Here is a 26,966-nt window from a genome sequence, read left to right on the forward strand (position 1 = left end):
CTCTATCTTCCATCCCGCTCGCCATACTTCATCTTTCTCCTTCTTTTCTTTTTCCATTCTCTCTCCCTCCTGTGGTTCACTTTCTCCACTTCTTCTTGCACCATTCCCTTACATCTCTCCTCCTTTTCATTCCCCATCCTCTTCCCTTCCCCCCTTTCCTCTTTTCACTTTCCTGCAGATTCCGTTCTCTCCCTCCTGTTTCTTCCATAGCCCTCCTCTCTCTTCTCTCCATATCCTTGCATTATAGTGTACATACAGCAAGGAAACAGGCAGAAAAAAGCCCATGTTAAAAATAATGGAAATCCAATTAATTGCTGTGCCAAATTGTTTTCATTTAAGATGAACAGTGGCATTCACTCATACACTGACCTCTGATTATATGAATACAGAGAAGGAGAGAGGAGCCTGTGCACCTGACTGCTCTCACAGTGATAAAAATGGATATACCCAACTGCACAGGGGGGATCTGTGCAAATGAATTCATGAGCCATTTGGATCTAAATTTCTAGAGCAATAGCCATGTTAGACTGTGGCAGCAAAAACCAACACTGAGGCTGGTGGTGCCTCACAGACTAACCCATGTAATGAAGCATGAGCTTTCAAGGGCAAGGGTTCATTTGATTTTATTGTTCTGTAGTCTGGGCACGTTCACCTTGCTCCACAGTGATCCACACTTCATATTCTAGAGATGCCACCAGGGTGAGTCTAAACTTAATCATCACTGTGTTAATTCAGTATACCCTAATTAGCACTGCTCGTTTAACTATTACACTGAGAATTCAGTGCAGCTCCTAAACCTGGTGATGGAAAATGCCGTTGGAGAAGGCAGGAAGGTTTCAATTGACATCACCTCTCTCCACATTGATTCTATAGAATGCATTTCAATTGGCTCATTATTAGCATTGCTTTCAGCCAATTAAAGTGTTTTAGTCTGAAAGCTCAGCTACAGGGGCCAGGATGCTTCCTATAGTCTGAAATGGTGCTTTGATAATATAGATGAAGATGAAATAAAATGCACTGGGCTTTCCACAGGGTTAGCACAGCTTTAGTGCACAATTTTGTGGGTACTTTGCACAGGGTTAGCACAGCTTTACTGCACAATTTGTGGGTGCACAAATGTAAGAAAGAGTTTTGTGGACAAGTTAACCCTACACGAAACCTTGCCTAGATACCGTCATGCAGCATATTTAAATCCACGGTAATGAGGCTAATAGCTATACTGCACAGATGCAGAGAAAAACAGAGAAAAATGAAGGCAGATGAAAGACCATCCCCTGGATTTTATATAGCGTGACTTAAGTTGCGCGCACAAATCTGGTCGTATTCTGGATTTACACGCAACTTAATTAGCGAACAAGCCAGTCAGCACCGATAATTGCCAATTAACAAGAATTTATGTGATCTACTATGTATTCTGTAATGTGATGTGCGTAAATTCTATGTCGCATAGTTGAAAAGGGAGCATGGCCATGGGTGTGGAATGGGTGGGTCATAAGTGTTTATAAAATCTATGCATGTTATAGAATACGCCTGGTCCGTACCTAATTTAGGCGTCGGCGTTTACACCAAGTTTTACTTGCCATAACTGCCTGTGACTAAATTTAGTTGCGTGGATGGGCACTTGGCGTATTCTAAAACGTAGGTGTGATATATAGAATCTAGCCCCATATGGCCTATCCAGTCTGCCCATCCATGCCATCTACTCTCCCTTTCAGATTCTATGTACTTGTCCCAAGCTTTCTTAAATTCAGACACAGTTTTCATCTCCACCACCTCCACCAGGAGACTGTTCCATGAATTTACCATTCTTTCTGTGAACAAGTATTTCCTCAGGTTACTTTTGCAATTTGCCCCCTTTCACCTTCATCCTATGCCTCCTCATTCCATGGCTTCCTTTCACTTGAAAGAGACTCGCCTCCTGTACATTTATACGACAGAGGTATTTAAATGTCTCTATCATATATTTTTTTTTGTTACATTTGTACCCCACGCTTTCCCATTCATGGCAGGCTCAATGCGGCTTACATGGGGTAATGGAGGGTTAAGTGACTTGCCCAGAGTCACAAGGAGCTGCCTGTGCCTGAAGTGGGAGTCGAACTCAGTTCCTCAGTTCCCCAGTACCAAAGTCCACCACCCTAACCACTAGGCCACTCCTCCGCTCTCCTGTCTTTCTTCCAAAATATACATATTGAGATATTTAGGTCTGTTCCCACATACTTTATGATGGAGACCATTGACTATTTTAATAACTGTCCTCTAGACTGACTCCATCCTGTTTATATCTTTTAGAAGATGTGGTCTCCTGAATTGTACACAATATTCTACATGAGGTCTCACCAAAGTGTTATACAGGGGCATCATCGCCTCCTTTTTCCTATTGACCATTCCTCTCCTTAGGCACCCAAGCATCCTTTCACTTTCGCCTTTTCTACCTGTTTGGCCACCTTAAGATCATCACATATATTCACATCCAAGTCCCGCTCCTCTTTTGTGCACAAATGTTCTTCACTCCCCAAACTGCACTGCTCCCTCAGGATTTTGCAACCAAAATGCATGACTCTGCATTTTTTAGCATTAAATCTTAGCTGCCAAATTCTGGACCATTCTTCAAGCTTTGTTAGGTCCTTCCTCATGTTATCCACACCATTAGCGGTGTCTACCCTATTGCAGATTTTGGTATCATCCACAAAGAGGCAAACCTTGTCAGACAGCCCTTCAGCAATATCGCTTACAAACTGAACTGGCCCAAGAACCAAATCTTGTGGTACAGGGGTAGGCAACTCTGGTCCTTGAGAGCCGCAGGCAGGTCAGGTTTTCAGGATATCCACAATGAATATACATGAACTTGATTTGCATACACTGCCTCCATGGTATGCAAATCTATCTCCTTCATATTCATTGTGGATATCCTGAAAACCTGACCTGCCTGTGGCTCTCAAGGACTGGCGTTGCCTACCCCCTGCCCTAGGTACATCTGGTAAAATCCTTTTTCTCAGAGTGAGCTCCAATTACTATTACCTTCTGTCATCTTCCACTCAATCATTTCCTAACCCATTTAGGATCCATACTAAGTGCATTCAGTTTACTTATTAGTCTTCTAAGCAGAACAGTGTCAAAGGCGTTACTAAAATCTAAATATACCATATCTAGTGCTCTCCCTCGATCCAACTCTCTGGTTACCCAGTCAAAGAAATTAATCAGATTTGTCTGACAAAACCTGCCTCTAGTGAAACCATGTTGCCTTGGTCCTGTAATCCACTGGATTCTAAAAACTTTACTATTCTGCATAGAGTAGTGGTTAGTGCCTAAGTCTGGGAGTGCTCAGGTTACCAGTTCAAGGTTTGCTGTGTCTGTTATTTGAATGGCGAAGTAGCTTAATGGCTAGTGCAGCAGACTATAATTCTGCATTAACTGGGTTCAATTCCCACTGCAGATTTTTGTGACTGTGGGCAAGTCACTTAACTCTCCATTAGATTGTGAGCCCTCCTGAGACAGAGAAATATCCAGTGTGCCTGAATGTAACTCACCTTGAGCTACTACTGAAAAAGGTGTGAGCAAAGTCTAAATAAATAATACTTACCTCAGAAATCAGACTTACCAGCCTAAAGCTCCCAATCTCTTCCTTACTTTTGCTTTTCTGGAGGGGGGACCACATCTTCTCCTTTCCAGTCCTCCAGGACCACCCTGACTCTATAGAAGCATTGAAAAGATCAGTAAGTGAAGCCGCTAGAACTTCCCTAAGTTCCTGCAGTACCCTCAGATGTATGCCATACAGCCCCATTGCTTTGTCCACCTTTAGTTTAACCAGTTTCTCATGAACACAGTCCTCTGAAAATCATTCAGGGACTACCACCCCTCCATTCCTATTTGTGTTTTTCTTCTGCAGTCCTGCTCCCTGCCCTTCAGCTGTGAACAAAGAACAGAAATATAAATTCCACATTATCTTTATCAGCTTCTACATATTGTTCGTCGTCACCTCTGAGTCTCGCAATGCCACTTTTGTACTTTCTCCTATCACTAACATATCCAAAATAATATTTTGTTGTCCCCCCCCCCTCCCATTTTACTGTATTGGCTGTTTTTTCTTCCATTTCTATATTTGCTTTCCTGACTACTCTACCAACTTCTGTCTGCCTTTCTCTTTCTGGGATCTCTTGTAGTTTATGAAGGCTAACCTATTTTTCCTTACCTTTTCAGCTACTACTTTTGAGAACCAAAATGACCTTCTTTTATTTACTTTCCTTACAAAACGGTTTGTTGCCCTTACAGTAGCTCCTTTCAGTTTTGCCCACTAAAACTAAGCTAGACAATACTTTTATACTAACTGCACCAACCTTAATGGTTCTAAGCGGTTTACAATAAAAAGAAACCAGGCTTATCTGGGAATTAACAATCAAAAAAAAAAATCAATCAGTAAATTAAAATGAAGAATGATTACATAAAACTTCCTCCATTAAACTTATTTCAACTTCCTATATTAAACTTATTTCAAAAATGTCTCAAATAGCCATGTTGTAAGCATTTTTCTGAACTGCGAAAGACTATTAAGAGATCTAAGAATAACTGAAAGATTGTTCAGAATTTTGATCCCATAAAAACAAATAAGGACTGGAAAATGTTCTTATATGTAACAAATTTGTTCAGGAGCAAGACCATGTAATGTTTTGAAAATGATGGTACAAATCTTGAAATATACTCTAGCTTGAACAGAAAGTCAATAGGCTCTAACTAACAAAGGAGTTACCCTCTTAAACTTTTTGGCAGAATGGATTAAGCGAAATCCCCCATCTGAACAAAGTTTTTTTTTTAAAGTCTAGAATGTTCAACTATCTTAATATTAAACCACACCATTTGTGATCACTGGATACCATATGATCACCCACTATAACATCAGAAATACCTCAATTGTAAGCACTAAGGGGCTCATTTTCAAAAGTAAAAAATGTCCAAAAAGTGTCATAAATCTGCATTTTGGACATTTTTCTCACAAAAACATCCAAATTGGTATTTTCAAAACCAGTTTTTAGACATTTCCTATGAAGTCTGTCAGAAGCGCATTCAAATCACAAGGGGATGTGTCAGGGGTGTATTAAGGAGGGGAGAGATTAGTAAGCTCTACTCAGAAGAGAGACCTTGGGGTGTTGATGTTGGAGGATCTGAAGGTGAAGAAACAAGGCGACAAGGCGACGGCCATGGCCAGAAGGATGCTAGGCTGCATAGAGAGGGGCATAACCAGCAGAAGAAAGGAGATGTTGATGCCCCTCTACAAGCCATTGGTGAGGCCCCACTTGGAGTATTGTGTTCAGTTTTGGAGGCCATATCTTGCTAAAGATGTAAAAAGACTGGAAGCGGTGCAAAGAAAAGCTACGAAAATAGTATGGGATTTGCGTTGCAAACCATACGAGGAGAGACTTGCAGACCTGAACATGTATACCTTGGAGGAAAGGAGAAACAGGGGTGATATGATACAGACATTCAAATATTTGAAAGGTATTATGTAAAGGTACTTATGTACTTATGTATTAATCCGCAAACAAACCTTTTCCAGAGATGGGAAGGCGGTAGAACTAGAGGACATGAATTGAGGTTGAAGAGGGGCAGACTCAGGACTAATGTCAGGAAGTATTTTTTCACGGAGTGGGTGGTGGATATGTGGAATGCCCTCCCGTGGGAGGTGGCGGAGATGAAAATGGTAATGGAATTCAAACATGCGTGGGATAAAGACAAAGGAATCCTGTTTAGAAGGAATGGTTCTGTGGAATCTTAGCGGAGATTGGGTGGCAACGCTGGTAATTGGAAACAAAACGGGAGCTGGGCAGACTTCTACTACTACTACTACTTAACATTTCTAGAGCGCTACTAGGGTTACGCAGCGCTGTACAATTTAACAAAGAGAGACAGTCCCTGCTCAAAGAGCTTACAATCTAATAGACAAGTGAACAATCGGTCCGATAGGGGCAGTCAAATTGGGGCAGTCTGGATTCACTGAACGGTAAGGGTTAGGTGCCGAACGCAGCATTGAAGATGCTTCTACTGTCTATGCCCTGATCATGACTGGATAGGGATGGGCTGGAGTGTAAATTTTAAGGGGCTTTGATTAGTACAAGAACAGAAAGGCAAGGATGAATCAAACTCAGGTATACATATAAAGTATCACATATCATGTAAAATGAGTTGGGCAGACTGGATGGACCGTACAGGTCTTTATCTGCCGTCATTTACTATGTCGCTATGTAAGGGTGGGATCTGAGAATTCCTAACACTTGGACGTTTTTCTGCTATAATGGAACAAAACAACAACATCCAGGGCTATAAGTTAGACATTTTGGTCTAGACCTGTTTTATTAATGAATAAGCCACAAAAAGTGCCCTGATTGACAGATGACCACTGGAAGGAATCAGGGATAACATTCCCTTACTCCCTCAGTGGTCACTAACTCCCCCCCACCCCTAAAAATGTGATTAAAAACATTACTTACCAGACTCTATGCCAGCTTCATATATTATACTCAGGTCCATTAGAGCAGCATGCAGGTCCCTAGAGTAGTCTAGAGGTGGGTGCAGTGCACTGCAGACAGGTGGACCCAGGCCAATACCTCCCACTACCTGTTACACTTGTGGTGAAAACTGTGAGCACCCCCCCCCCTCAAAACTCATCAGAAACCCACTGTACCCACATATAGGTGCCCCCTTCACCTATAAGGTCTATTGTAGTGGTGTACAGTTGGGGGTAGTTAGTTTTGGGTGGGTTATTATCATTCTATTTATTAGTTTTTATGTGTATCATAATATTAATGTCATATGTAGATCATTTGTTGCACTCTATTTTATATTATTTTGATTTTATTACGATTAACACATATTACCATAGGTTGCTGGTGGTAATGTATGATTTATACATGGTTTCTTTGCACTGAGTCATCATTCCTCTGTATTTGTTTTTTAATTTTTACTTTCTGTTTTTATAATAGTTTTTTATGTATATTTTTCTGTACTGTTTAGGGATTCCTGAAGCAGGCCTCTGTGGCCGAAACACGATTCGTGTTGAGTCCATTGCATACTTTGAATAAAACTTCTGATGTGAACTCTTTGAGTTCGTTGGATGTTTTGCTTTACATCATCTTTGGTGTCACCTTCGCTGTGTTTGCCTGACAGTTTTTTGAGCACCGTTTACTGAATCTAGTCCTTTTTGTGCAGGGCCTATTTGTATACTATTTGTGAGCTAAAATTTTGCTTTAGGGCTTGTGTTAAGAAAGCATCAGCACTTGGCTCTAATGCAAACTTTCTGCATTGACTCCTGACCCCTGAACCCTTGAAATATCTTCATCAGGGATCTGTAAGACTATACTTGGCATCTTTTGGATACTAAAACATTGACTTTATAAGTCTTGAATCTTTAGAGCTAGAGGGATGGCCAGTCTGCTGGCCTGATTTTCTGATGGTTCTTTTGCATAAGGACAATGTGGAGCAAATCCTCCTCTGAAAGAGCTTCCTTACTTCTCATACATAACATTGCAACAGGAGGTTATCTAGACGGAAGACCAATGTACATGCAGTGTAAATAATCAGCTGGCTTGTGGAATGCAGTGGAACTGACAATGCAAAGATAAGTCTGAGAGCACACATGCAATAAAAGATGAATGAAAGACGTATTTGTTTCCATACAAATAATTAACTAGAGCTCCGGCAGGAAAGGAACCCAGGAAAACTGCTGTCACAGTTCAACTCTGTGCACGTATCACTTCAGTCATCTGTTCAGTATTTTTCCGACTTTGTTTATTGGTGTGCCTTAAACCTATGCTGTCTGCACTAGATTTTAGATCTGTTCTGCAGTGATGCATTAATGATATTGGATTATTGCTAGGCTCTGCTTCTAGGTTTACCTCAATGTTGGATCAAAGCAATATAGCTAGTGTGGAATGCAGCTGCTAGGTTATTAACAGATACTGAGAGATCCCAACACACCTCTCCAATTTTATTTGTTCTACACTGGTTACCTGTACTACTTTGGATTAAAGATTCTCCTGTTAATAATACAAGGCTTTACAAAATGATGCTCCTTTGTACTTGAGTTCAGTCTTAAAGATCTATAAACCTCTTACTCATTGCATTTAGATGGAACTAATTTACTATCTATTTTGCAGAAACTAGAAGTATCGCATTCTGACTAGCCGGATCCATGGAGTGGAAAGGACTCCCTTTGTTTTTAAGAGTTATGACTGATACGTTGCCTTTTAAAAAGCACTTGAAAACTAATTTGTTTGCTAACCCCCAAATTCTGTATATGGCACCTTATGCATGCTAATTTGGCCAAATTGCACACACAACTTAATTGATTAACAAGCCAATCAGCGCCAATAATTGGTATTTAATAACTAATTTGCGGCACTAATTAGCTTTAATTAGAATTTAAGTGCACGACTTTCTAGGCATATTCCATTAAATTCTAATGTGCGCAGTCAAAAAGGGGACATGTCCAAGGATGTGGAATGGGCAGGTTGTGGGCATTTCAAAAAACTATGCACACTAATACGGAATACACCTGATCTGTGCCTAACTTAGGCGCTGGTATTTAGGCCTGGTTTTAGGTGACCTAAATGAGTGCACCTAAATTTAGTCCCAAGAATGGTGTGTTTGCATGTTCTATAAACTACACCTAACTTTAGGCATTGTTTATAGAATCACACTAACCACGTGGTTTTTCAGTGTCAGTTTTTAAGGTGCCCTCTGTCTTTTTTACAGCACTCCTTTTGACATATGGTCTCTCTCTTAGGGCTTAGTTCTAATATTAATTCCAGTCTGAAGGCTATTATGTTTTTTGCAAAGGTGGAGAGGATGTATGGGTGCAGACTGGCTATTTGATAGTATGTCTATGCTATTTATCTCTTTATTTATTTGTAATATTTTAATGTAATTTTGTAAAGCTGCTTAGATTCATGATAGGTAAGATATAAAGATATAAGTCCATGCAGCCATCAAAACATCCAGTCATTGACCTGGCTATTCTATGCAGGTTACTCCAGGTTTAATGGAAACCTGATGTCATTGTATGACTGATAATAGGAATGTTCACATGTAAATCTCTGTAGTTTGTGGGCACCACTGATTTGGGGATAGGGGTGGTAGTTGCCTTAACTTCAAAGTGAAAATCTGAAAAAAAAAAACCCTCCCTAGAATTTCATTTAAGAATTGAAAAGCACTTTTCCAAAACTCACTCAGTCCATTTGTTGTCTATTTTAACCTATGAGATTAATTTCATTCGTTAAGGCAAGATTCATTTACTGTAGCTTATTTATGTGCCCAAACTCACTAAAGGGTATGTTTACTAAGGTGAGTTAGTGTTTTTAATGCTCCTTTAAACTTAAGGTGTGTTAAACGCTAACACACCTATACATTTCTATGGGCACATTAGCATTTAATGTGTGTCAACCATTCACACGCATTAAAAATGCTAACGCACCTATAGCGAACCTTAGTAAATTTACCCATAAGTCCATGAATTTTGGCACAGGAATAAGCTACAGTAAATGAATCTTGCTTTGATGAACGAATAATCACATAGCTTAAAACTGACAAAAAAAAATAGACTGAGTGAGTTTTGGTAAAGTGCTTTTTAATTGTTCACTCTTCATCCCTCCCCCCTCAAAAAAAGCCATGTGACTTTGTTGAAAGACTAGAGTCAGGAATGACTCCTAAACTTGATGATATTTTGATATTGGAATCAAAAAAATTAAAAAATGAGTCTGTAGATCTATACTAGATGAACAACTAAAGAGCAAAATGTCATCCAGTCTGAAACAGTGGAAAGATAGGTGTCAACCTTAGTTACCCATCTGAGATCATACAATCAAATGAACAAAAGAACTGGATGTCATCCGTATAAAGGCAATATTGTGTGCCTAGGTTCTGAAATACCTGATAAATGGAGATCGAACACAGGTTAGACAGTATCTCCAACAGAGATGATTCCTGAGGAATGTCCATTTTTAACAAAAAACAGTAGAAAGCACAACTCCTCAAAGCGTATGTGCTGTGGGGTACCTGGTCAAAACAAGCCCTGACAAAAAGGCCCAAACACAAAATAGCCCTGACCAAAAAAAACCCCCCCCAGACAAAATAGCCCTCAGCAAACCAGCCCTTCACAAAAGGGCCTGCCCACAATTGGACCCTGACAAATGAGCACCCTGACAAATGGACCCATCCCTGAGTATTTTACCTGCTCCTGCTGACGCAACTGTGTGTCTTTCTGAGTCCTGCTGCTGCTTTGAGCCAAGGTATTTCTCCCTTTTGCCACCCCAGTTTTAGTGCTCACTGTCCAGAATGTCTCCATCTTCCTCCTGCCTGCCCTGCGTGGTTTGGTATCTCTCTCGTCCATTCCCCCTCCCCCTCAGTGATCCTCTAACATTGGGCCACCAGCAATGTCAACATGGAAAACAAGTTGCTATGGCTGGGCCTGGAAGCATTCCCACTGTTGTGTCCCGCCTCATCTGATGCAACTTCCTATGTCCATGTAGGCGGGACACAACAGAGAGAATGCTTCTGGGGACAGCCAAAGCAGCTTGTTGATGAACGTTGGAGGCTTACTGGGGGGGAGGGTGGGAGAGATACTGGACTGCGTAGGGTAGGCAGGAGGAAGAGGGAGACATTTTGGACTATGTTGAGAGGTGTGGATAGAGGGGGAGAAGAAATGGTGGACCCTCAGAGAGTTTATTTTTGTGAAGGGCTATGGGGTATTTTGTTACAGGAGCTATTTTGTTACAGGGGCTATTTTATCAAGGGATATTTTGTTAGAAGGCTATTTTGTCCAGGCTATTTATATTGGGTGCTGTGCTGTGGGTGTGCCGTAAGATAGGACCCAAAACTAAAACTGTAGAAGAAAAACCAAATGATTCTAGCCTGCTAAGTAAAATGGAATCATTTATAATGTCAAAGGCAGAAGAAATATCCAAACAGATCAGGAAAAAAATGAGAGCATTGTTCCAGATCCTGACAAATAACATCAACAGTACTTAAACCTTGGTGGTAAGACTTAGGAGGGGGCTTGCAAGACTCAAGTAGGGGTTAGCCATGCCTGGAATAATGTACCAGTGCAGGTGATGGAGGCCAGCATTGTAATAGAATTTAAACCTTGTCAGATAGATATAGAAGGCTGTAATAGGAGCAGAGTTGAGAGGTCAGAAAGATGACATGCAAGAGAGCTAGTGTTGGTTTAAGAATGTGAATTTATATTGTGGCTCTCACGCCAACCAGGGTGGGGACAGAGGTCAGGCTCCCTTCTGAATCACAGGTAGCTGAGTTTCACTTTGAGATATCAATGTACATTCTAAGTAATACATAATAAAGACACCAGCTCTCCATGATATTATTGCAATCATGTAAGGCTTCCTTGGAGGAAGGAGCAAAGGGCTAGTACTAACAGCAAATATAATTTGAAAAAAAGAATGAAGGCATTATGAAGGAAATATCAAACAAAATGTGGTACTTATCCAAAGCTTTATTTTCTATCTTGGGGTTAGAACAGAGCTTTCCAAGCTTTTTAACACTGTGACCCCATGATCACAATAGCAGTGATGCCAGCAACCCCGCCGAAGTGCATCAAAATGATGCACTTATGTATTTCTGGGCTCAGACACAATCTCAAATGCAGTGGGGGTCACTGGGTTCACAACCCACAGTTTAGGAAGCCCTAGGTTAGATAAAAGGAGGGCAGATGGAATGAGAGAATGAAGTTCTTTGCAATATCTACTATAATAAAACTCACCCTCAACGTTCTGAGGACACTGACGTCAGTGAAGCCAAGCCCTGACTTCCTTCAAAAAGGTTCGAAGGTTCGTGGTGGTGAAGCCACCAAAATCGCTCCGGGCCCCGCCCTCGAGGGCGGAGCAATGGCAGAACAACCCATGGAAGGGGTTGGCAGGGAGGGAGGCAATGAGGCGTGGAGGGGTGGGAAATCGCTCCGGGCCCTGCCCTCGCGTCAAATGTCATGACGTTGGGGGCAGAGCAATGGAAGAATAATGAAGGGGTTGGCCAGGGAGGGAAGGAGGGGTGTTGGTGACAAACACCTTGCTAGTGCCCGTTTCATTTGCTCTGAAATGGGCCTCTTTTACTAGTATATGAATAAAATAGGTAAATATTGACAGACAGCCATCAACAAGTTCACAAATTTTCTCCTGTGCCTACAAACTATCTATTTTGGCCCAAACTGTCTTTTTGTCCTTTGAGGGCCAAACACAATTTACCAGAAATCCTGCTCCAAATGCTGCTTTATGACACTTTTTTGCTTGTTTTTCTCTTTTGAAAACGAGCCCCAGAGTGAACTGTGCCTAAATCATTTAAAGGACAGTAAAGTTTAGTTCAGACAGAAAGACTGTGTGTGGAGTGAATTATGGAGTAAAAGTCTGGTGCACCCTCCCTGGATTCCACCTCTGGTCCCAAACTAACAAATTCGATGTGTACCCCTTCCATCCAGCATCCTGGGCTTATATCAGGAAGCAGCCTAGGTGTGCAGACAAGGAGGTTACATATGTAAATGCAATAAGCCTGACTATTTAGCTTCCATTATTATTCCCTAAGCTCCATGGCATAATTTGTGCTCATTAACTGATAACAGACTCATTATACTGTCGCCTGCTAAAGCAAAATGGGAATCCACAAGATCAAGAACATTCTTGGCCCCATCACTTTGAAATTCTTTGCTCCATCATCTTTGGCTGTATACTTCATTCCAGTTGGCCTTAAAGACCTACCTATTCCAGTCTGCTTTTGACAGTTACGAGCTGGGTCCTGCAGTGATTAAATGAATTGGACAATTGGCTATACTTCTGGTGAGTGTCTGTATTTTATGTGAGTGGTTATGTTTATTCTTCTTGGAGTGCTTGCATAATTTCTATCCTGTCTGAATAATGGCACTCCTTTCATTGTTTTTACTCAATATGTTATTTTAAATTTTAAGTAAACCGCCTCGATTCATAAGAACATAAACACATAAGAATATAAGCATTGCCATACTGGGACAGACTGAAGGTCCATCAAGCCCAGTATCCTGTTTCCAACAGAGGCCAATCCAGGTCACAAGTATCTAGCAAGATTCCAGAACAGCAAAACAGATTTTATGCTGCTTATCTTAGAATATGCAGTGGATTTTCCCAAGCCCATTTTAATAATAGCTTATGGACTTTTCTTTTAGGAAATCATCTAAACCTTTTTAAAACCCTGCTAAGATAACTGCTTTTATCACATTCTCTGGCAATGAATTCCAGAGTTTAATTACTTGTTGAGTGAAGAAATATTTTCTCAGATTCTCTTAAATTAACTAGTTAGTAGCTTCTTTGCATGCCCCCTAGTCCTATTATTTTTGGAAAGGGTAAACAAATGATTCACATCTACTTGTTCCACTACATTCAATATTTTATAAACCTCTATCATATCTTCTATCAGCTGTCTCTTCTCCCAGCTGAAAAGCCCTAGCATCTTTAGCTTTTCCTCATAGGGAAGTCATCCCATCCCCTTTATCATTTTCATCACCCACATATCCGACTTATCTTTTGCCAAAGCTTTCCTAAATTGCTTATTGTAATTGAGCCATGTCCACCCACCAAAAGTTCTATACACCCTCAGAATTAATCAGAATAACTAAGCAATCCAGGATACAAAGCAGGCTTAGCCTCACCTAAAACACTTGCATAAATGTGAAATGCAAGAATCCAATTGAATATAGACTTAGTTTTTAAGAGGAAGTCTAAGGTTCCTATCATCCTTAGGCTCCCCATCCTTGGCTAACAATGCAAAAGATCCACATATTTACCCAATAAAATCTTACTTCTCAATTTTTGAGAAATGTGGCAATCCAATGGGCAATATCATCTGTGCCACTCCTGCTTGTGAACCGCCAGCTCCCAAACCTGCCATTCCACTGGACTGACCCAAACCCGTCTCCTCACTACTACAATCAATCCCAACAGATTCCGAAGAGAAAGATGAACTCATATGAATCAGAGGAATCAGAATCCCAAACTAGTAAAGGATTAGGACCTCCTTGCCTCCAAATCCACTTCTCTGGATCCAATCTCCACACCACTTTCCTCATGTTCTCAATAAATTTTCAATTTTTAAACTTCTTCCTCAAACCCCCTGTATACCTCCCCCTGTTGTTTCTCTGTACACTCTGCTCCAAATCCATTAAGGAACCGAAATCCTGCTCAGATTCAGACCCATCCATGAAAAGATTGGTGGACTCTAATTCTCCTGATGTCTCCTGGGCTTTCTCCTGATGATTCTTTTGAGAAGCCCTCTCCATTTTGGAATTAGACCCTCTATTATGATATGTAGACCCCTGCTTATCCCTCTTCCCACTGGTGTGCATATCCCTTAACCTCCCAGCTGCCTCAGAAGATTCCTCTGCTGAACTGACATCCACAAAGTACACAGGAGGCTGAGACACTCTTTTCGCTGCCCTTTAAACTGGTTCAAGTCCAGTGTTGTATAGTAACTAAGTAAATGTAACTAGTTACTGTACTTAAGTAAGTTTTGTCACTTTCACTTGTAAAGAAATAAAGGAAACATTTGTTACTTTTACTTTTATAGAAGTAATAATTATAGCAATTGTTACTGCTTTTACCTAGTTACTTCTGATGCTTGCAGTTAAAAGTAAAAAGTAAAAGTGGAAGAGAGACCTATGTGTTGATTCTTCAGTAAACCAAATGAAACAGCAAAACCTGGAAAAGGATTTTGCTATTGTAAACTTCATCACACAAACAGTGGATCATCTCATCTTAAATGTTGGTGTTTAGGGAATACAGCCTATAAGAACAGCAGAGTTGCCTGTGCTTTTTGAACTGGTTATGGGTCTCCAGTCAGAAAAGTGATGAGTTCAGTCACTTTGAAGTGGAAATTGGAGTGGGGGGGGGGGGGGGGGGGGGGGGAGAAGAGGAAGGAGGGAGGGGGTGCCAAAGCGATGTAATGGAGGGAGGCACGGCCAAAACAGGTTGACTCAGGGCAACACTATCTCTTGAGCTGGCCTTGGCAGTTCTATACTGGAAGGCATATTCCTACAGAGACCACATCACAGCTCCATACACAGAGTCATTTCCTGAAGCAACAGCAAGCATCAGATAGAAGAAGTAGCTTAATGGCTAGAGCAGCAGACTATCAACCAGGGCAGCTTGGTTCAAATCCCACTACTGTTCATTGTGATCTTGGGCGAGTCACTAAACTGTCAAGTACAAGCTTAAATTGTGAGCCCTCTCTAAGGGGCCCTTTTACTAAGCTGTGGGAAAAAGGGCCCTGTGGTAGCATTGGAGGCTGTTTTTCCCGCTCACCAGGGCCCTTTTTACCGCAGCGGGTAAAATGCACCCCCCCCAAAAAAAAAACGGCCATGCAGTAAGATAGCTTTTACCACGTGGCCATGCGGTGGTAAGGGCTCCCATGGTAACCTGGCGGTAACTGGACAGCACGTGACAATGCCCAATTACTGCCAGGTTAGCACCACGCTATTAAAAATTTTTTTTTGGTGTACCAGAAATGCCACACACTGGAACCTGAACTACCACCCTTGGCGTTGGGCCGGCAGTAGTTCCGAGATACCATGTGGTAAGCCAGCTTTGGGCTAACCTCCGCCTTGTAAATTGGCCCTAAATGTAACTCACATTAAACCACAACTGAAAAAGTACATGCTAAAAGCAAATGAATAATATTGCAGCATTTTTGGAAGGAATTGAAGTAGCACCTTAAAGATTATTGGTATAAAAAAGTGATTCTTACACACAATGTTACTCCTCTTACTGCAAGGAAGGAACACTTTGGAATCCTGCCAAGCTTCTGCTTTGATTTAAATCCCTTACTTACCTTGTGTAGAAAAACAAGTTCAATCTATTATTAAATTGCTTACTATTGTAGAAACAATACTATGTTCAACTGTTGATTTTTGTTAAATTGAACTGAGGCCACTGGCTAAGCAGTAAATTCACTTTGGCTTTTTCTCAGAAATCTATCTTAATGAAACGTCAACTAGAATTATTAGCAAGAAGTGGGCTGTGGGGGGAGGGGGACCCAGCTACAGTCCTGGTCTCTATGTTCACATCTGAATGCTGATGGATGCCAGCCAAGGAGGTGTAATAAGACAGGAGATGGCATGATGTCAAAATGTTGAAGCTGTCTCCCCCCCCCCCCCCCCCCACAGCCGCCATATTGGTGTACCCTAAACAAACAATCAGCATTCGGATGTACATAGAGGAACCATCAAAACTGTAACCATAGATTAAATTATTATTATTATTTTTTTACCTTTGGGGGTGCTGGAAGGTAAGAGGACTCCTGTTGGTGCCCAGGGATGGGGGACAAGGTTGAGCCACTGTCCTGCTGCAGGTACAAGCGCTCCGGAGCAGCTGACTTGTTTTTGGAGCCACGAGAGGCTCAATTTTTGCAGGGGGCAGCTTTAAGAAAGGCCTTGACTCTGCCTAAGCCTCGGGGCCGAGTTGTGGGGACTCCGGTAGGTATTTCAGCCTGTGATTTAGATGGCCTTGCATTGCAGACACATATTTAATTTTCCAAGGGGTGAAATCAAAAGAGAAGAGCTGACTTACATCTGGGAGCATGACATGGATTACTAATGACCTCCTACAGATAATACTTTAGTTCATTAAAGCAAGTGTATTCAATAAACAAATAGAGGGTGATGAAAGGTGTTTGAGTTTTTCAAAAGTGCTGTTACAGGTTGTGTAAATTGAGACTTTTGCTAGTGCCAACTTAAGATATTATGGGCCTCTTTTAAATCAATGGGCTTTGCCAGCATTGCTGCATCAGGAATCGCTAGCGTGGTTTGGTAAAAGGGGCCCTATGAGCGCTATTTGAATTTTAGAGAGCAATATTGGATTTTCATGCTTCAGTCTGTGTCTCCTGCTAGACTCACTAAGGAGTCCTTTTACCAAGCTGTGGGAAAAAGGGCCCTGTGCTAACATCAGGGGGCCATTTTTCCAGCGCACCAGGGCCCTTTTTACCGCAACGGGTAAAAAATCCGCAGACAAACATGGCCATGCGGTAAGATAACTCTTACCGCCTGACCATGTGGCAGGAAGCCCTTACGGCCACGCACCATGCAAGCCATTTCTGGGGGTTTTCTTTTTCCCCAGAAATGGCGTGCGCTTGGGGTGAAACTACTGCTGGCAGCCGTGTTGGGCCGGTGGTAGTTCTGATTTAGTGTTCAGTAAGCCCGTGTTGGGCTTATCAATGCTTTGTAAAAGGCCCCCTTAAAGAACTTGAATGGATGACATTGGTGTAGTTCTGCTCTCTGATTGGTGCCTTTAAATCGTATGACATTCCTTTAATAAATATATAATCAAGAAAAAAATGCCACGGCCATATTGATTTAAACTGAGGGGACATAATGATATGGTATGTATTGTTGGTGGATAGTGAGGAAAGTGGATTTGTGAGTAAATTGATATAAGGATTTTTCTTGCTAAAGAGATTGTTCTCCTCTTTTTTTAGAAGACTAGCTTGTGATTCAAGTCTGCAATAATTGTCTCCTTCTTTGCATCTTACAAGTAGATAAGTTGCTTTTTTGAATTTTTAAAATTTTCTATAAATTGAAGAATGTTATAAATGGAAGATAGGTTAAAAATATATTGTTCAATGATGATGAGGATTATGACATGTTGTTTAATAGCTACTAGTAAAAAAGCCCCGTTTCTGATGCAAATGAAACGGGGGCTAGCAATGTTTTCTTCTGTGTGCATGTGGGAGTGTGTGTGTCCCTGCCCTCTGGCCTCTCTCCCCTCCCCACTCTGAGTCCTTCACTGTTACAGAGCCAGCGATTTGATTTCGTGCTCTGCTGTTTTCCTTCACTGACTGTGTTACAGAGAGGGTGGGGCAGACACTCATAGGGAAACCGGATATCTCGCCCCCTTCACACTTACGGCTGGAGGCTTCATAGAACGTTGGTTTTGCCTTTTATATAGAGAGATTTTAGGGCTGAAAACCTGAAAATTCTGATGGATCTGACAAAAAGATTGCTGTACAGTGAAAATATATTGGTGGGGATATTTTGTAGTAGGCACATGCTGAGATTTTGTAATCATAAAGATGCAGCCTTTGCTAAGCAAATACTTATCATACATTCTCCCAAAATATAAATGACATAATCCCTTCTGTTACTCATACCCCCTCCCTCTCCATAACACTCACTCTCTCCCGTTCTCCTGTCCCCTTAGTCATTCATTCCTCTTCTCCCACTCCTTCTCTAAAACTCACTGAATCACTTTTGTTGAATCAATTTCCCCTTCCATTCACATTCCATAGTGGCAGCAGCTCTTATTTATATGCAGATAATATTTTTATAAGGGTGGTGGGTGATTTCAGTGGTGGTGATGGTGAGTGTGTTCCCTCTTTATGAAGAAAACCCTCTAAGATCATTCTCTGCCTTTGACAAAATCTTGAACTCAGATTTCATTCAATAAGAATTAAGAGTTATCCCACAGAAGAGTTCTCAGATATTATATTGGCAAGCACGATATTTAAGGGCTGTAAGAACTACAATTCAGGACTGCATTAAGATTGTCTCACCAATTTACTTTCTTTCTTTGAAGGCGTAAATAAACATGTGGATAAAGGTGAGCCAGTTGATGTAGTCTATCTAGATTTTCAGAAAACTTTTGACAAAGTTCCTGATGAGAGACTCCTGAGAAAATTAAAAAGTCATGGGATAGGAGGCAATGTCCTTCTGTGGATTAGGAATTGTTTTTTGGACAGAAAACAGAGGGTAGGGTTAAATGGCCATTTTTCTCAATCGAGGAGGGTGAATAGTGGAGTGTCGCTGGGATCTGTACTACTACTACTACTACTGTTTAGCATTTCTATAGCGCTACAAGGCATACGCAGCGCTGCACAAACATAGAAGAAAGACAGTCCCTGCTCAAAGAGCTTACAATCTAATAGACAAAAAATAAATAAAGTAAGCAAATCAAATCAATTAATGTGGACGGGAAGGAAGAGAGGAGGGTAGGTGGAGGCGAGTGGTTACTGGAACCAGTGCTATTTAACATATTTATAAATGATCTGGAAAATGGAATGACAAATGAGGTGATTGAATTTGCAGATGACACAAAACTATTCAAAGTTGTCAAAACACATGTGGATTGTGAAAAATTGCAGGAAGACCTTAGAAAACTGGAAGACTGGGCATCCGAATGGCAGATGAAATTTAATGTGGACAATCCAAAGTGACGCACATTGGAACGAATAATCCGAATAATAGTTACCTGAAGCTAGGGTCCACCTTAGGAGTTAGCACTCAAGAAAAAGATCTAGGTGTGTTTGGACACTTTCTGATCTCCATTTTATGCTCTTACAATCTTTTTCTGCTTATGCAGTCTCAGGTTTGATTAGCAATTACAGTTTGGCACTCTGGTTCACTCTTCAATCTTCTCTCTTATGGGTTTAAATTCCTATTGTAATTTGTGGTCAATTGTTTAATCTTGAAGCTTACTTCAAATGTATGCGCACACACGCCACGTTGCTTACCTTAATTCCTCTATTGTCTGTGTCAATTGTATTGCATTAGTTTTGCATTCTGATGTGATCAATGATTACAGTTTAGTGCTTTAGCTCATTACTCAAATTTTTTTTCCCTACAGGTTTAAATTCCTGCTGTATTCTGTGGCCAATGTTCAATCTTGAAGCATGCACATCATATTTCATATGTTTACGCACATATATGCATTGATATCTTAATTACCTCTGTTGTTTATGTCAATTACATTGCAATCTAATTTATTTGAGCAACTTCTTAGGCAAGCTGCTCTCTCTTTCTTCCTTGTTAGACCTGTTTATAGAATGTTAAACCATTCACTGCAATGCAAATGCATTGCCACCCTGTCTTATTTTATTCAGTTGTTAAATGTTTACTCATTTATCTCTCTGCTCTACTTGTAACTCTGCTCTGGTAACTTTTTATAACATTTCTGGGTTAATAATGTTCTTGCTGATTCCCTATCCCAGTATATTGGTGCAACTGATCCATGAGAATAGTCTCCCTTAATATTAAAGGGTTAAAAACCTGGTTAAAAGGAAAAAAAAACCCCAACTCCTGTTACACCTCTCTAGCTTAAAAGCTGACATGGAGAATAATGCTCAAATGCTAACAATCAACGCTGAATCTACTTTTTTTAATCTTTTAGTCTTATGTAAAAATAAAAAAATGGAGGAAAAACACCTCAAAAAGTCCACTGTGCTTAATTTCTTCACCAAAGCACTGTGCAGATCAATCAGTACTCATAGGTCAAAAAACCTCCAAAGTCTTCCCTCTACACACTTTATGTGATTCTAGTCAATATAGACAAAAGGCACACTTATCTTTGAACTCAACGAGGTCCCATTTCATCTATAACTTCTCCAAGCTTCTTCAGGGGAAATGTGTACCAATTCTGCCAACAAAACAAAAAACCCCTCAAAAATACCACATTAAAAAACAGCATTTATTCAAAGTGAGACTTCATCTTGGACATACATTCTCATGCTCTGACAGTGTTCTCTCCTCCAACTTAAGGTAGGGGGTGGGGAAGGGCCACTAGACCACCAGGTGGGTTGGGGGGGGGGGGGACTGACCATGGCCCACTGGGCCATCAGGGACCCACCGGATCTCCAGCTCTCCCTGAACCTGTATCGGGGGGAGGGGTCAGGGGGACCGGAGGTCTGCCGGACCTCCAGCCCCCTGTCGCTGGGAGGGTGGTCGGTAGCCCACTGGACCACCAGGGACATCTGAGGGATGTTGGGGGGGGGGGGTTAGGGGGGCTGGAGACCCACCAGATCTCCAGCCTCCCCTGAACCTGTGTCCACCAGACCTCCAGCCCCCGTTTCACCTGGCTTGGGGTGGGGGTAGTTGGGGTCTGGTGGACCCATGGACCTCCAGCCCCTGTACTTGACAGGTCTGGGTTTTTGACAGCCCAGACCTGTTAAACAAGTGCGGCAGAAATTTCTACCTGTCTTGTCCACAAGGAGGGTGAGCCCTTAGGTCCCGCAAGGCCCAATAGGACCTCAAAGGACAGCCGCGCAACCCCAAGTCTTTACCCGCGGCGACCGCCGTTCACCAAGGGTTGAGCCCCCAGCTGCAGGCGGTCAACGGGACTTCAGGAACCGCGGGGTTACCGGACTGACCTGGGCTGGAACCGGGAGAGAAGCGGGCAGGTGGAAAGAAGAGTCCAAAGACTGGCAGCAGATCAGGACCGGCAGCAAAAGCGTAGTCGGGGTCAGGCAAGAGGTGAAGGCCGGCGGCTAGTAGAGAAGTCAAAGTCAGGCTGGAGGTCGAGGCAGGCAGCTAAGCAGAGATACCAGGAAACAGTCCAAATTCCAAAGTCCGCAAAACCAGGAAAATAACAAAACACAGGAACCATGGAGAAATGCTTCGGGAACAGAACCTGAAGCAAAGTGCTAGCTCAGTTCCCTTCTTTAAATACTGTACACCATCAGCCGCCCCGCCCCCGTAGGAACAGCCGACCAATCCGGTCCCGGGTATCGGCAGAGCCCCTCTGATTGGCTCTGTCCGATTTCCTAGGCGGGACCATCAACTGGGCCTCCCAATCCGGCGCCTCAGAGGCGGAGCTCCGGCCCCTCCTGCCCAGGAGGGAGGAAGACGCTGACCACCGCGTCCTGGCGCCGCCTCCTTCGGCGGCGCGAATATCACCCCCACAACCGGCGACCGAGAGACCGGCGGTCGCAATCGCCGGCCTCCGGTCCCGGCCGGAATGGCCATCACTGCGGCGGGGCCCGACTCTACGCCGAGGCCTTCGGGCCGCTACCCCTCGCCGTGGAGGACGCTGGCTCCTGCCCCCCATGGCGGAAGAGCAGGTAGGGGCACGGGACGCGACACTACCCCATGATCAGAAAGAATTGCGTGCTTAGATTTGCATGCAATTATCTCTGATCATAGGTGCGGTAAAGCCCTGCGCTGTTCCAGTGCTATTTTTAGAGCACTGTTTGGGACAGCACTGGGCTTTTGATCATTTGCCCATAAGATTCAAATTCTGACTCTCCAGAACAGCTTCATTGTTAAAGCAGTAGGTTAAGAACCTGGGAAACTAAGATTCATATTCTGTCTCTCCCACTGGACCAGTTTGTAGCACTGAGCAAGTCATTTCACTCTCCATTGCCTCAGGTATGGCTCAGATTTTAAGTCCTCTTGGACACAGACCTATGAACTGTACTTGAATATATATTTCACCCTGGGCTCAGATTTAGAAATTGCAAGAAATTAAATAAAAAATCCAAATATAATTTACAGAATTTGTAAAATGCTTCTCTCATTCTCCCTAATAGTCCTATCCATAGCTGTAATTGTAGAGTCTGATATCCAGCCTCTGACGACCAGAGTTTTGCATTACCCCTAGAAATTCAATATATTCATATTCAGGCTTGTGCATTGAATTTCCAGGTATACAGAGCTGGCAAAAGCATAGCCAGTTGAATGTGATATTCAGCACTTAACTAGCTATGGTGAACCACATAAAGATAGGACTGAATTTTGTGCGGTTCTACTTTGGCTGGCCAAGTGCTGATTCTGCCCCAGGAATGCCTCCAATATAGTTGGTTTCATGTTAGGTGCTAACCAGACATTTTTAGTAGCACTATCTGGTTAAGTGTCGCTGAAAATGACCAGTTAGCCCCTGTGACACCCCGAGTGAGGGTTGAGGGTAGGCCTGTGAAATAACACATCCAGACAAAGGGCTATAAATGAAAACAAGTGTTTGTTTAATTGAATCCTAAGGCCTGTTACATCACAGGGCCAGGAATATAAGGAAAAATGCCTCTGTAGTTCAATAAACACAGTCTTAAGCAGACCTCTGGCTGGAAGGCTCAAAACACAGTCTGTGGCTGGTGGGGCAGCCACGCCCCAAAACAGCCTGTAAGTCCTCAGTTCTTCTCTGAGTTATGGGGTCTGGCTCCAACCAGACTTCAGAGCAAGGCTTGCAAATCTCAAACAGGAAATCAGGGGCGTATCTGCATGGGGCCACAGGGGCCTGGGCCCCCGCAGATTTTGCCCCGGACCCCCCTACCGCCGTTAACCCTTCCTCCCTCGCCTACCGCCGTCACCTACCCCGAGGTCCGCTTCCTCCGGCTTTTTAAAATATTGCTTCAGCTGGCGGGGGACCCCAACCCCCCGCCAGCCCAGCCGCGATCTTTAACTTCTTCATCCTCGTCGTGCAGCGCGCTGTGAAAGCTGCATGCATCTTTAGTTCCAGTTGGATGGAGTCTGACGTCGCAGCACGTTGTAACGTCAACGTGCTGCGACGTCAGACAGACTCCATCCAACTGGATCTAAAGATGCATGCAGCTTTCACAGCGCGCTGCACGACGAGGATGAAAAAGTTAAAGATCGCGGCAGGGCTGGCGGGGGGTTGGGGTCCCCCGCCAGCTGAAGCAATATTTTAAAAAGCCGGAGGAAGCGGACCTCAGGGTAGGGGACGGCGGTAGGCAGGGGAGGGAGGGAGTGTTAACGGCGGTAGGGGGGGGGTTGACGGCGGTGGGGGGGGGTGACGGCGGTGGGGGGGGGGGGTTGACGGCGGTAGGGGGGGGCTATAATGTGCCACCTCACTCTAGCCCCTGCCCCCCCTACCGCCGAACCTCAGATATGCCCCTGCAGGAAACTAAAGTGGCTTTGATGATTCTTCCTTCCCTGGGCCTCCTTAACCTCAGTCTGGCCCCGTCTCTTATACTTCCTGGTTTCAACTCCTCCCTTCCCTTCTCACTTCCTCCTGGGGAAGGACTAGCGTTTTTAGTGGTTCAAGCTGTCTGAGGGACAGTTCTTAAGGGTGAGGGCCAGTGTTCTATAAACCTTCTCACTGCCCCGATAAAGCAATTTAACAGGCCAGGAGCTGTTTCTAGCCAGTTAAATCACTTAGGACCCCTTTTACAAAGTGGTGGTAAGCCCAACTCGGGCTTACTGCTCGCTAAACAGGAAGTAACGCCGGGCAACCGCAGCAGTCCGGTGGTACTTCCCACCCCCAGCATGCCATCATATCTGGCACTATATTTACTTTTGTAGTGCTGGGGCGTACCCAGCGGTAATCGGGCTGTGCACTGCTCGGTTACTACCGGGTTAGCGTGGGAGCCCTTACTGCCACCTAAATGGGTGGCGGTACGGGTTCCCTCCCTAAAATGGCTGCACGACAAGTGTTTTATTTGCCGCACAGCCATTTCCTGCAGAAAAGAAAGACTACCCTTTTACCAACTGCGATAAAAGGGGGCCTCAGCGTGTGTCAAAAACAGGCCCCCTTTTCCCACAGCTTGGTAAAAGGGGCCCTTAGAATATTGACCCCTTAAAGCCCTACTCTGTCCTACCTCAAATTTTCAGTCTCTTTAAGTAGATATTAGTTTTTCCTTAATGGCAAATGTTGTAAAAAGACCTATTTAGGAGATATGAAGATGTAGGAGCAGCCACGGTGGTAAAAAATTGGAGACTTTATTAACAAATTTTAAAAAGTGCCCGACACAACCATGTTCGAACAATGATCTCCCTGGAGGTTTGAGGTCCTGCAATGCCTATGGTGAAGTGAAATGATCTCACCATAAGATACAATTAGCTCCTGAAGCAGCCCTTGCAGGGCGAAACATGACCAGGTCGGGCACACTTTTTAATTAATTTATTTGTTAATAAAGTCTCCAGTTTTTTTACAACTGTGTCTTCTCCTTTGTCTTCATTCTTTTTAGAAGTTATGAACTGCCTGCCAGTCTGGTTTTTTGGGAACTATTTAGGAGATATTCAAGGCTAACATAAAGATGCTAATTGTAGTTTGAATAAAACATTCCAGGAGAGATCTACACCATAGACACTTCATTACTACTCTCAGCTGTTCCTTAAACCAGGGGCATGGCCAGACAGCAGATTTTGGGTGGGCCTAGACAAGAAGTGGGTGGGCACCAAGAGTTCCACCCCCCCCTCACACACACTCAAAAAATGCCTGAGCCGATGGAGAACCTAAGCCCAGTCAGCAGAAGACCTTCCCCCAATGGAGCAAAAAATGCTGCTCTCCATCTTGACTGTCTGTAGCAGCAACCTGAGCCACCAACACCAGCACATGCACTGAAAACTGAGAATATGCAGGTGCTGACATTGGCAGCCTAGGGAGCTGCCACAGACTGCCGAGGTGGAGAGCAATGCCTTTGGTGCTATCGGGGGGGGGGGGGGGGGGAGAGGGGAGGTCTTCAGTTGGCGGGGCTTGGGATCTCCACCAGCTACTGCTAAAGGTATGCCGCTGTTGGGCGGGTCTGAACCCTAAGTAGGTGGGTCCCTGCTCACCTGGATCCACCTGAGGCTATAACACTGCCTTATACTGGACTCCAATTGGCTATTTACAGGCTCTATTCAACTCTCAGAGGTCTCCACCTCAAAGATAGCTATTAGAGCATGGCGTTGTGTAGAGATGAACTGGTCAGCGAGCTATGCCACTTTATTTTTTGGGGGGTGGGAGCTGCATATCGCATACCCCCTGGGAGGTCTTGTGTACCTCCTGGAGTACATGTACCATGTGTTGGGAAACACTGGTGCACACACGTGCGCTAATTTTTAGCACGTGCTAAAAATGCTAGCGCACCTTAGTAAACAGGGCCCAAGGGACTAAATATGAAGCATGTATATAATTCTGCAACATATTCATGTGAATATATATGGTGCTTGTCATAATATAACCCAGTCAGCAGGGGCAAGCTATTTCAACATAATCATTGCACCTTCAAGTAGCAATATTAGCAGAAGATGGAACTGACGATGGAACATTAAAGGTGAAAGTTCACTTATCTATTAATGATGTCAACTTCTATGCCGCTGAGGGGGGGGGGGGGGGGGGTAAAAATGTTTCCAATCTCCCTTGCTGGTTGTGGTGATAACAAACAAAAAGTTAATAAATTCAAAATTTCCAGATTTCACAAGACTTCAATTTCTTCCGAATCTCAACATGGAGCCATGTTTCGCTGAGTAAGCATTATTCTTCAAACTTGTCTTTAAGGTTACCAGTAGTGTTAGAAGGGGTTAAGGAATAAAATAAAAAAATATATATATACTTACCTGGGGTCCAGGGCTGTTCGGGGCCATTCTTGGGCCCGTTTGTGGAAACGGAGGCTGTCTGGGGGCAGGGGGGTTAGAAGAGGAAAAGGCTACACGAAGCAGCATGGTATTGTTTTTTTAAGCTCTGTTTTTGGCGGGGGGGGGGGCCGCTACGGAGAGCGTGGGCCCGAGAGGGACTGGCGCCCAGTTTACTGACTCCCGGGAACGATTAGGCACATTCCCGGGAGCGAAGAAGAGTACCGGGCAGTTCCGGTGTTGGAGTGGCCGGGATTGGGCCGATGACGGCGACTGGTGGGTGTCCGGGGCCGTTTTGGGCCGGGGAAGGAGCGCGGGTCGCGAATCAGGCATTTTGGGCCCTGTTGCGGCCGCTCTGCAAGCCTGGAGTGAGGCCGGATGAAGAGGAGAGGCGGGAGGAGCGAAGGAATTCGTGCATGAGGCAGCGCGTGAAACTCCGAGAAGGCCGAAGCTGGGGGCTAAATTTTGGGCCCGGACACGGAGGTTTTTTTGTTTTTCTTCCGGTTTTGAAGAGGGATCATCGGGACCGGAACCAGCGGGGCTCTTCGCGAAAGAAGAAATTCTTCTTTCAGGTAAGGGGTCGTTTGACCCGAAATTTTAATTTATTGAATTTTAAAATGTAGAAATAGCGTTTTTTATTTTTAAAAATTCGGGGTTTTGAGTTTTTTAAATTTGGTTTTCAGTTTTGGGGTCGGGGAATTTTTGGGGATTTTTGTGGCGGGTTAGATTTTGAATTTGCATATTTTAAGTGGGAGTTTTCGATATGGTGCTGTTAAAAGGGGTTCTGAAAGGGTTAATTGTTTTTATTCGACGGGGTAGGTTTAGAGGGGGGAGTTTGAATTTTTGGGATATTTTTTGAATTTTTGGGGGATTTTTAAAAGGGGATTTGGGGAAAAATAGT

Source organism: Microcaecilia unicolor, chromosome 3 (assembly GCF_901765095.1).
Source record: "Microcaecilia unicolor chromosome 3, aMicUni1.1, whole genome shotgun sequence".
Taxonomy (NCBI): Eukaryota; Metazoa; Chordata; class Amphibia; order Gymnophiona; family Siphonopidae; genus Microcaecilia; species Microcaecilia unicolor.